The sequence below is a fragment of the Budorcas taxicolor genome, chromosome 19, assembly GCF_023091745.1.
Source record: "Budorcas taxicolor isolate Tak-1 chromosome 19, Takin1.1, whole genome shotgun sequence".
Taxonomy (NCBI): domain Eukaryota; kingdom Metazoa; phylum Chordata; class Mammalia; order Artiodactyla; family Bovidae; genus Budorcas; species Budorcas taxicolor.
The window spans coordinates 38,349,099-38,360,080 of record NC_068928.1 but is presented as its reverse complement, the minus strand read 5'-3'; positions in this window follow the sequence as shown (position 1 = coordinate 38,360,080).

Genomic DNA, 10,982 nt, shown 5'->3' with positions numbered 1-10,982 from the left:
AGGGCACTCAGGCTCAGTTGCTGTGACACACAGGTTTAGTTGCTCCGAGACATGTGGGATCTTTCCGGATGAGAGATCGGACACGAGTCTCCTGCACTGGCAGGTGGATTCTTTCCTGAGCCACCGGGAAGCCCTGATGTTTTAATCAGCTTTATCTTCTTTGAAGAAATCTCTTCTGGGAATTCCTTGATGGTCCAGTGGTTAGGACTCCTCACTTTCACTGCCATGGGCCTGGGTTCATGGCACCTCTCCACTACCTAAAAGAGAAATCCCTTGTAAAACCTTCTGGTCGAAACTCACACCTGGGAAAGCCTTGTCACCAGACTTTTCCAAGAGCAAGTGACCCTTTCGTCTGCTTATGTTTGAGAATAGGACACGAAATACTTATTGGAGTAGCCGAGTTAGTGGAGTAGCTGAGCTTCATCTACTGTGGGCTCACGTAGTGATCTAGCTGGACCTTTTGAATATTTCCTCATAAGCTAGTCAGATTCTCTAAGAAGGTCCCCTGGGCCCCTTGCCTATAAAGTTTAAACCTTGAGGCTAGTGTCTGGGTGCTGAGTAGAAGAGGTCCAGGAAGGAGGTCTCAAAATTTATCATATCTCTCGTTTCCTGAATAATAATTCCATTCTCAGCTACATCTGGGACCTCACAGGGCAGAAGCTATTTATTTTAATCTCTCCACACAATAAAACTCCATTTTTCTTTTGGGAACTGGAAGAGGAAGTTGTTCATCTGTGTTGAGTATGAAGAAAATCAGAGGATGCAAATGTCTCTTAAACAGGGTTTTAAACAGTCTTCCTTTTCCTTTTTTGAATCTTACCTTCTACCCCACTTCCAGAAGTGCCTGGTGCCTGCTATGCCAGAGCCGTTGGGAAATTATGTAGAAATCAGGTTCCTTACTAGGCTTTTCCCACTGCTAGCTGTATGGTCATTACCACTCACCATTTCTTCCCAGTTGCCAAAATTTTGTTGATACTGTCTCCTATCTCAATTACTATGTTTTTCTTTTAATATCTATAAATAGCTGTTAAAGATAACCCATGAATGTGATAAGCAGACTGAAGTTTTGCTCCACTGAAGAAATGGAGAATGGTAAAAATGGTAAAAACTAAAGTAACAATAGGATTATTTTTCCTTATTTTTAATCACTCTAAAAGAGAATTTACTTTAAAAAATAGCTCAATAAAGATCACAAACTTCAATATAAAACTGTAAAACTTCTAGAAAATATAGGAAAAATTATTTTTTAACATTAAGTTAGGCAAAAATCTGCTAAATATTATACCAAAAGCAAAAGAAAAAAGAAAAAAACTGATAAAATTGGACTTCCCTGGTGACATAGTAGATAAGAATTTGCCTGCCCCTGCAGGGGACACAGGTTTGATCCCTGGTCCAGGAAGACTCCACCTGCCACAGAGCAACTAAGCCTGTGCACTGCACCACAAGCAAGCCAGTGCTCCAGGGCCCACCAGCTGCAACTGCCAGGCCTGCATGCTGCAGCCACTGAGCCCGTGCTTCACAAGAGAAGTCACCGCAGTGAGAAGCCCATGCACCGCAACGAAGAGTAGCCCCCACTCCCCTTCACTAGAGGAAGCCCGAGAAAAAAGCAAGGAAGACCCAGCACAGTCAAAAGTGAATATATAAATAAACAAAATAGATAAAATTGGACTTTATTCAAATTAAGAACTTATGCTCTTCAAATAATACCTTTAAGAGAACAAGAAGACAAGCTACAGACTAAGAGAAAATATTTGCAAGATAAATATCTGATGAAGGACTTGACCCTAAATATATAAAGAGCTCTTAGAATGCAATAATAAAAAAACAGCCTAGTGATAAAGGGGCAAAAGATTCAACGAGATGCTTCAATAAAGGAGATATATTAATGACAGGCACATGAAATGCTAGGATCACTACTCTTTAGAGAAATGCAAATTAAAACCACAATGAGATAACACTACACACCTATTAAAATAGCTCAAAAATGGGAATTCCCTGGAGGTCTGGTGGTTAGGACTTGGCGCTTTCACTGCTGTGACCCAGGTTCAATCCCTGGTCGGCAAACTGAAATCCTATGAGCCATGCAGCTAGGCCAAAAATAAATAAAATAGCTAAAAACAAACAAAATTTAAAATTCCTAATAATACAAGTGGTGTTGAGAATGTGGAGCAAGTAGTGATCTCATCCATTCTGAGTGGGGATGCAAAATGGTACAGCCACTTTGAGAAACAGTTTGCAGTCTCTAATAAAGTTAAAGATATGACTCAGCAGTTCTACCCCTTCATATCTATCCAAGGGAAAAGAAAACTTTAGTTCACACAAAAATCTGTACATGGATATTTATAGTGACTTTATTCATAATTGTCAAGAACTGGAAATAATCCAAATGTCCTTCAACTGGTGAATGGATAAACTATGATACATCCATACAATGGAAAACTACTCAGCGATGGAAAGAAATGAACTATTGATACACCCAACCACATGAATCTCAGATGCATTATGGTAAGTGAAAGAAGTCAATTCAAAAGGCTATATATGTTATACTATTATTCTGTTTATATGACATGTTGGAACAGGCAAAACTATGAGACAGAAAACAGATCTAAGGTTGCCCGGAATAGGGTAGGGGAAGGAGCTGACAACCCAAGGGCACAAGAGAACCTGTATGTGAGGGTAACAATATGCATTTGTTGAAAATACGTAAAGTAAAAATGCATAGAGAAAATTTAAAATGAAACTATACTTCTAAAAGGGTGAACTTTACTGTATGACTATACTTCAATTATTACTAAATATTGCCCAAATGATTAAATTTCATTTATTTAGTGGTGATTGGCAGAGAGAAACATCATGTGCACGTGTACAATCTGTCGTCTTTACTGAAAGCCATTTCATACACATGTGAAAAGCAGCCTTTCAATTTCTATTTTGCTGGACTAATCCATTTGGGCCCATGTGGGATAGTAAGGTTTTTGCCATCAAAACCAAAGCTGTAATAAATATCTGCTTCTTGTTTGTGCTTTTACTATATGGGACATGACTTTAAAATTAAAAAGTCCGAGGGCACTTCTCTCTCTGAGTGGATGAAAGCATACAGGGAAGCTTCTAAACCTGAGTAAGGGGCCTGGAGTCTGCTCTCCGACACAGCAGAGCTCTGCGTCACTGCCCAGCCCACCCACCTAGGAGGACATCAAGCCTCTTTCCCAGCGACTGCCAGCCCTACGCTACACAGGCTCAGAAGTTTTGGTAACAGTCAAACAACTAAATTGATGTGTATGAAGTTTTAATAACACCTGTAAAATCTTTAGTGGTATTATAAAAATGTACATTAATACGACCACAGCAAGGAAACGTGAATGCATAACATGGAAAGAAATGATCTAAAAAATAGCATTTATCATTGCCTTTGGAGGCAGGAACATGAGTGATTATTTCCTCCTTTCTGTATTTCTGCATTTTTTCTATATATTAAGTGTTAGTCAATCGGCTGTGTCCGACTCTTTGCGACCCCTATGGACTGCAGTTTGCCAGGCTCCTCTGTCCATGGAATTCTCCAGGCAAGAATACTGGAGTGGGTTGCCATTCCCTTCTCTAGGGGATCTTCCCTATCCAGGGATCGATCCCAGGTGTCCTGCAGTGTAGGCAGATTATTTACTGTCTGAGTCACCAGGGAAGCCCGTATATTAAGAGGATCGGGTTAATTTGATGAAGTTTCTTTCCATCTAGAGTAGTCCATTCACCCTGTCCTTACCCTTCTACTATTGAAATTATGTTGTTGAGGAAACCAGGCCAGTTATCTTGTAGAATATCCCATATTCCAGATTTCTCTGTGCTTTGGGGATGGCATTTAACTTTTCCTTTGTCCTCTGTTTTCTATGAACTTGAAGTTAGGTCTAAAGGCTTGATTCGATTCAGGTTCAACTTTTCTCTTGGATAAGAACATTTTAAAGGTGATACTAAGTCACTCACATCACATGTCCCCAGAAGGCACATAAGGCACTTTTCGTATGGAAGGCTGATGAGCCACTTTACAGTGAAGGCTTCAAGCTGTTACCTCCTGAAGCCACAGATCAATGTTGGCACCACAAAGAATGGATCAACCTGACATTATCAGCCTTCTGGGGACATGCGATGTCCAGGACGTAGCACCACCCCTGAAATGTTCTTATCCAAGAGAAAAGTTGAACCTGAATCGAATCAAGTCTTTAGACCTAAATTTGTGTTCACAGAAAACGCAGAGCATAAAGGAAAAGTTAAACGCCTAACCAAAAGCACAGAGAAATCTGGACTATGGGATATCCTATAAGGCTGAGTGAACTCCGGGAGTTGGTGATGGACAGGGAGGCCTGGCGTGCTGCGATTCATGGGGTCGCAAAGAGTCGGACACGACTGAGCGACAGAACTGAACTGAACTGAACAAGGTAACTGGCCTGTTTTCTTCAACAGCATAATATTAACAGTAGAAGGGTGAGGACAGGGTGGACTACTCTAGATAGAGAGATAATAAGAGGCATCATCAAGTACCGTGTGTGGACCTTGACTGAATCCAGATTCAAACGGCCCAACTGTAAAAAAACATTTTGGAACCCTTGGAAAATTTGAAAATGGACTAGATGTTACATGACACCAAAGAATTATTATTTTTTTAAGGCATGATAACGGCACTGGGGTTTTGAAGAAAACATCCATGTATTAAGGACTTCCCTGGTGGCTCGGTGGCAAAGAATCTGCTTGCCAATGTAGGAGACTCAGGTTTGATCCCTGGATTGGAAAGATCCCCTGGAGAAGAAAATGGCAACCCACTTCAGTATTCTTGTTGGGAAATCCCGTGGACAGAGGAATCTGGAGGGCTGCAGTCCATGGGGTTGCCAAGAGTCGGATATGACTTGGCGACTAAACAACAATCCATACATTAGAGCTACAGACTGAAATTTATAGAATTGAAAAGATGTGAGGTCTGGAGTTTAAAACAATAATAGGAAGAATAGATTACGTAAGGGTGGGAAAAATTTGATAATTGCTAGTTCTGAAGGATGAGGATATGGGGGTTCATTTTATGTTCCTTCTACATTGTTTCATAATGCTTTTGTAATAAAAATTAAACATTTATAAAATACATGGTTGTATTGTAAAGATCATGAATGGTGAGTGGATATCTTGGGATAACATTTCCAGGGACAACATCATACATGAGGCAAACATTGCTTCTCCTCAAGAAGCTCGGATAGAAGTGCTCAAACAGTCCCAGTAGTGAAAATAAGTACAATGATACCAAAGGAGCAATTTGGATCAAAAAGTTTCATAAAATGAGAATGACAAAGAAATAGTTCTATTCTAGTCTACGATAATTTTATATAATGACACTTTCAATATAAAAGTGTAAAATTAGCAATTTAAATGTTTTTGATAGTAAAAAACAGTGTTAGAAATGAAAAAATAAAAGCTTTCATTTCTTGCAGTACCAAGTAAATACATCCCTAGGCTTAATTTTTTTTCAAGATTCTTTTAAGGAATATTCTTAATTTTCATATCTTTTATATTGCATTTTTGGTTCATGTAAAAAAAATACATGTGGCATATGCCTTGGACTTAAAGTGTAATATTAAAATAAATGCCTATGAATCAAACACTCAATTAAGAACCAAAACAATACCAATACCTTTGCATCTATCTGTGTCTTCCTTCCCTACCTATATGCCTGAGTCTCCTCCAGAGCTTACCATTATCCTGAGTCGTGAGTTTATTACTTTTTTGCTTAAAAAATTTTAATCCAATGTTCATATATTCTTAAATTATTATTTAGTTGTATTTCTTTTTGAGCTTTCTAACTCTTAGAAGTTCCTTGGGGTTCTAGTCTATTTGGTCTAAGACATGATGCCTTAAATCTTATTTTCACCAGGGTAAGGGAGGAGTTTGGACCCTTCTTGAGACAGGGAGCCATAAAGCCACTGGAGCTAATTTCATAATTAGCCTCAAATCTTTCCAACCTGTCCGGTAGCATGGCTTGTGAGTTGTCAGCACCCTGGACAGATCAGAGTCATCTCAAGTGCTCTGCTGCCTTCCCTTCTCCTGAAAGAAAAAAAAAATTTTTTTTTTTCTCGTTTCACCCCTCGGGTTTTTGCAACATTATCCTAAATCATCAGCGTTCTGAATGAGGGACCCATTGACTCTTCTGGTTCTGGATTTTGCCCAAGTTGGGAGCCAAAGGATTTGTACTGAGTCTAGGCTTGGAGATAAGATGTCTAAGGCTTCCACCTCTCCTCCACCTGATATTTTTCTCATATGTAAAAACATGCAAGAAAGTATTTCCCTTTTAATGTTGACAATATGATTTTCTAGTGTCTGAAAACGTACTTTCCGTCCATGTAATGTTTACATCACATTTCAGGCAAAAATTGACCTCTTCAAAATCCTGTGAAATCACAGTGAGCAAAATTAACCCCCTTCAGAAATATTACTATTTGCTAACCTCACACCCATTAAAAATGGCTATCATAAAACCACAAGTGTTGGGGAGAAGAGAAAAACCTTGTACACTGTTCGTGGGAGTATAAACTGGTGCAGCCAATGTGGAAACATCCTCACCGACATTTATTTGTGATCTTTTCGGTGATAGCCTTTCTGACAGGGGTGAGGTGATATCTCACTGTGGTTTTGATCTGCATTTCCCTGCTGATTTGTCACGCTGAGCCTCTTTTCATGTGTATATTGGTCATCTGTATGTCTTCTTCAGAAAAAAATGTCTATTCACATCTTCTGCTGATTTTTAAATCTTTTTCTGCCTATTTAAAACTCTGTTTATTTGGTTTTGAAATTGAGCTGTATGAGCTGTTTAATATATTTTGGATATTAACTCTTTGTCAGTCATTTCATTTATAAATATTGTCTTCCATTCAGTCACTGGTCTTTTCCTTTTGTGGATGGGTTCCTTTGCTATGCAAAAGCTTTTAGGTTTAATTAGGTCCCATTTGTTTATTTTTGATTTGTTTCCTTTGCTTTGGGAGACATCTCTTATTCGTATGTTTCTAACTGTCCAAGGATGAACATGCGTTATTTTTAACCAACCAACCAAAAACCAAGGAAAACCCAACAATCTAGAAAGGGAACTTGGTCACTACCTCCTCTTCTGACAGGGGTCTCTAAATTATCCTGCCTTCAGGCATCTCCGCCTCCATGCCTCTAATCCTCACCCCTTGCGGGCTCTTCCAGCCCACGCAGCTCCTTCTCTGTCCTCCCTTCGGTCAGGACTTCCTTTTCCAGACGGTCATCTATGGGACACATTTCATACCTATGAGATGGAGAGGATGAGTGGTCCAGGCTGTCGGGGGAAACTGTCCAGAACTGGGTCCCCAGGCCCCTTGCCCCCTCTGCAGCGGGAGCGCAGCAGACGGAGGCGCGGTCCCGTGTCCCGCAGCGCCCGGTGAACCTGTTGGACCAGGGGACCCGCGATCGTCTGCGCGGAGGAAGAGCGCGGAGACTCCCGCCGTTCAGCTGTCCCCGGGTCTCTCCTGCACCGGGAGCCCCGCAGCCCCCGGGGAAACGCAGAGGCAACTGAGGACTCGGCGCGCCGCTCCCTCCCTCCTGGCTGGCGCCCTACATCGGGCGTCTGCGGTCCTCGGGCTCCACCCCGTGGCCACGGGGCCAGCTGCACCCAGGCTGCACGGCTCCGGCCCCCAAGGCTACTGCGAATCTGGGTGTCCACACGCGCCGGGGCCACCTCCCACCCCGGCCACCCTGTATCGGTGCCACAGGTGAAGATGAAGGTTAAAATGAAGATGATGCCTGGTGCAGGTGCCCATTTCTGCCCCCTTAACCTTCATCTTCATCAGCCTACCACGTGTTGCCCTTTCAGGACTTTCTGACCACTTTAGCTTGGAGTGTTTGATGCAGGTGGGTCAGGGGCTCCTCACAGCCTGAGGCTCCTTAATTGGGGAGGGGGTCAGGCTAACAGACACAGAGGTGCTGTGTTCCCTCTTGGGGACTGATGGTGGGGGGCCCACAGAGTGGGGGGTGTCACCCTTTGCCCGCCACCAGTACTTGAACCTCACATCTTTGGGGGAAGATGCTTTGTATCCTTTTCTTGGCAAAAGTATTGGCAAACTAAAGGATGGACTGGCGTCTGCGTGCCCACACTTGACCTCTGCTTCCTTCTCTCTCAGGAGGTCTTGTGCTGCACTGGGAGGCAGCAGAGCTAGCGGTGACTCTGGTCAAGGTCATCTGAAGCCACCCTTGTCCCGAGTCCCACTGCTTAGAGAACGCTGGGTCTCACAATCTCTTTCGAAAAGGAGAGAAACTGGCCCATTATCATTATACCCACCCTGGTGGTGGTTTAGTTGCCAAGTCCTGTCTGACTCTTCAGGCCCCATTGACTGTAGCCCGCCAGACTCCTCTGTCCATGGGATGTCCCAGGCAAGGATATTGGAGTGGGTTGCCATTTCCTTCTCCAGGGGATCTTCCCAAGCCAGGGGTCAAACCTAGGTTTCCTGCACTGTGGACAGATGCTTTACCAACTGAGCCACCAGGGAATCTCCGATACCCACTCTACAGAAGGAGAATTGGAGAAGGGCAGAAATGGCAGAGCCAGAGCCAGAACTTAGACCTCCTGGTGCGAAGTCCAGCGTTCTCACCTGCCCTCTATGCCTTGAAGGTGGTGGACGGGGAGTGTTCTGGCTTCTGATGACCTGGCTTGGAGGACAGAGGCTGCCCTGGGCCTCTCTTGCTAGTATTGCTGGTGGAGGTGGGGAGGACTCCCCGTCTCCCACTTCTCTAGCTCCCTCCAGGGTCCTAGGCCAGAGGACTTCCCACAGCAGCCAAGACTTCTCTGCTAAACGGGCACTGGCCCAGCTTCCTTCTCATCCCCAATCTCATCCTTCCCAGGAGGCACAATGACACCCCTTGACACCCCACCCCCCTCCACACACACACGCACCATGCATACACCTTTGAGAAACACAGCACAGAGAGTCTTTCCAGGCCCAGGACAGGAGTACAAATGCAGACCCTTATGTGTGTGTACTAAGTCGCTTCAGTCGTGTCTGATTCTTTGTGACCCTATGGGCTGTAGCCCACCAGGGATCCTCTGTCCATGGGATTCTCCAGGCAAGAATACTGAAGTGTGTTGCCATGCCCTGCTCCAGGGGATCTTCCCGGCCCAGGGATCGAACCCTCATCTCCTATATTGGCCGGTGCGTTCTTTACCACTAGCACCACATGGGAAGCCCCTCGTGTATTAAATACTATAAACCAAGCTAACAAATAAAATATGTTCTGTTGTCCAAACTTGACAAAAGGTAACTTCATTATGACCTGAAAGGTCAGGTTCCAATTTAGAATTTCCAGACTCCTCCAAGTTCCTCTAGGCCAGTGGCAGACCCCCATTTCTGTCATGGGTTGGAACTGCTCATGCTGGCAGGCAGTTGACCCTGGACACGGTGCGCCTGGGAAAGATCCCTGCACTGTGGTCTAGAAGCCAGCTGGTCAGGAATTCCGGCCACTGTACAGATCCCTTTCCCCGTGGGAGGGGCGCTGTCAGAGGAAAGCCAGGACCAGACCTTTGAAAGCTGAGGACGCTGGCAGGGGCACCTCCTGTCTGGACTGAAGGGTGGCCCTCTTCCTACTCTGCCTTCTACCTGCCTTTCTCTTTGGAAGTTCAAAGTTAGGGGACAAGACTAATTCAGAGTTTCCTGTCCCAGTGTGTGATGGATCTAAGGGCTACAGAAGCAGGAAAGGAGTTAATAGAAACTTAGTGGAAACTTAGGGGCAAATTCTCTTATGAGGGCTCTGTGTGGGGGCGTTGTCTTAAAACAGCCCCTGGGGCAGTTGTCTGACAGTGAGGAGGCATGAGCAGGCAAGGTTTGGTCACGCCCCCAGAACTGCAGGGCAGTTTCTGGGTGTGGTTGGGGACAGTTGGATTTCCCAGGAAAGGGGGTTTCCTGGCCCAGAGAGTGTTTTCTGAAGAATAAAGGTGGGGACTTCCCTGGTGGTCCAGCGGCTAAGACTGTGCTCCTAATGCAGGGGGCTCGGGTTTGATCCCTGGTCAGGGAACTAGATCCCATATGCCACAACTAAGAGTTGGCATGCAATAACTAAGACCTGGCGCAGCCAAGTAAATAAATGTTAAAAAAGAAAAAACAGTGAAGGTGGACAGGTATTGAGGGCACTGCTGATAAATGGTGTCTGTGTTGTGAGCTGGGCACCAGCCACCGAAAATTGTAGGGGTCTGATACTCTGAGCCAACAGTGAGTGCAGCCAGCTACTCAGGATGTGCCTGCTACTGCTGCTAAGTCGCTTCAGTCGTGTCCGACTCTGTGCGACCCCACAGATGGCAGCCCACCAGGCTCCACCATCCCTGGGATTCTTCAGGCAAGAACACTGGAGTGGGTTGCCATTTCCTTCTCCAATGCATGAAAGTGAAAAGTGAAAGTGAAGTCACTCAGTAAGTGTCCGACTCTTCGTGACCCCATGGACTACAGCCCACCAGGCTCCTCCGTCCATGGGATTTTCCAGGCAAAGGTACTGGAGTGGGTTGCCATTGCCTTCTCCGTGGGATGTGACTGAATCGGTCCTTTCAAGACACCCAGACGCCTTCTAGAGGATGCTTGAAGAATCTCACTGCCTCCATCCTGGATATAGGGCCAGCTGTATCTGAGGCCAGCTCTTTGCATTCTCTCTCCTTCTAGCTCCTGTCCAGACCCTTCCAATTTCTTCTTCCACCTACGGCCTCTGCCATAGTCCAAACCCACCCATCATTCTGAGAGGCCTCTCCTATTAGGAACCAGCAAGGCCCAGCATCCCCAGCATCCTGGCATCATGGGGCATAGTGCCAACAGTCTAGATTTATCCATAGGAAAGCACCCCTCCAAATACATTAGGTCCCAAAAGCATCTTCCAGCAACCTGAAGATTTTGTACTACATGATGACATATGTTCATGAGACATGGATAGTCTCATTAACTCCAATTTTCACTGCCAAGATTCTC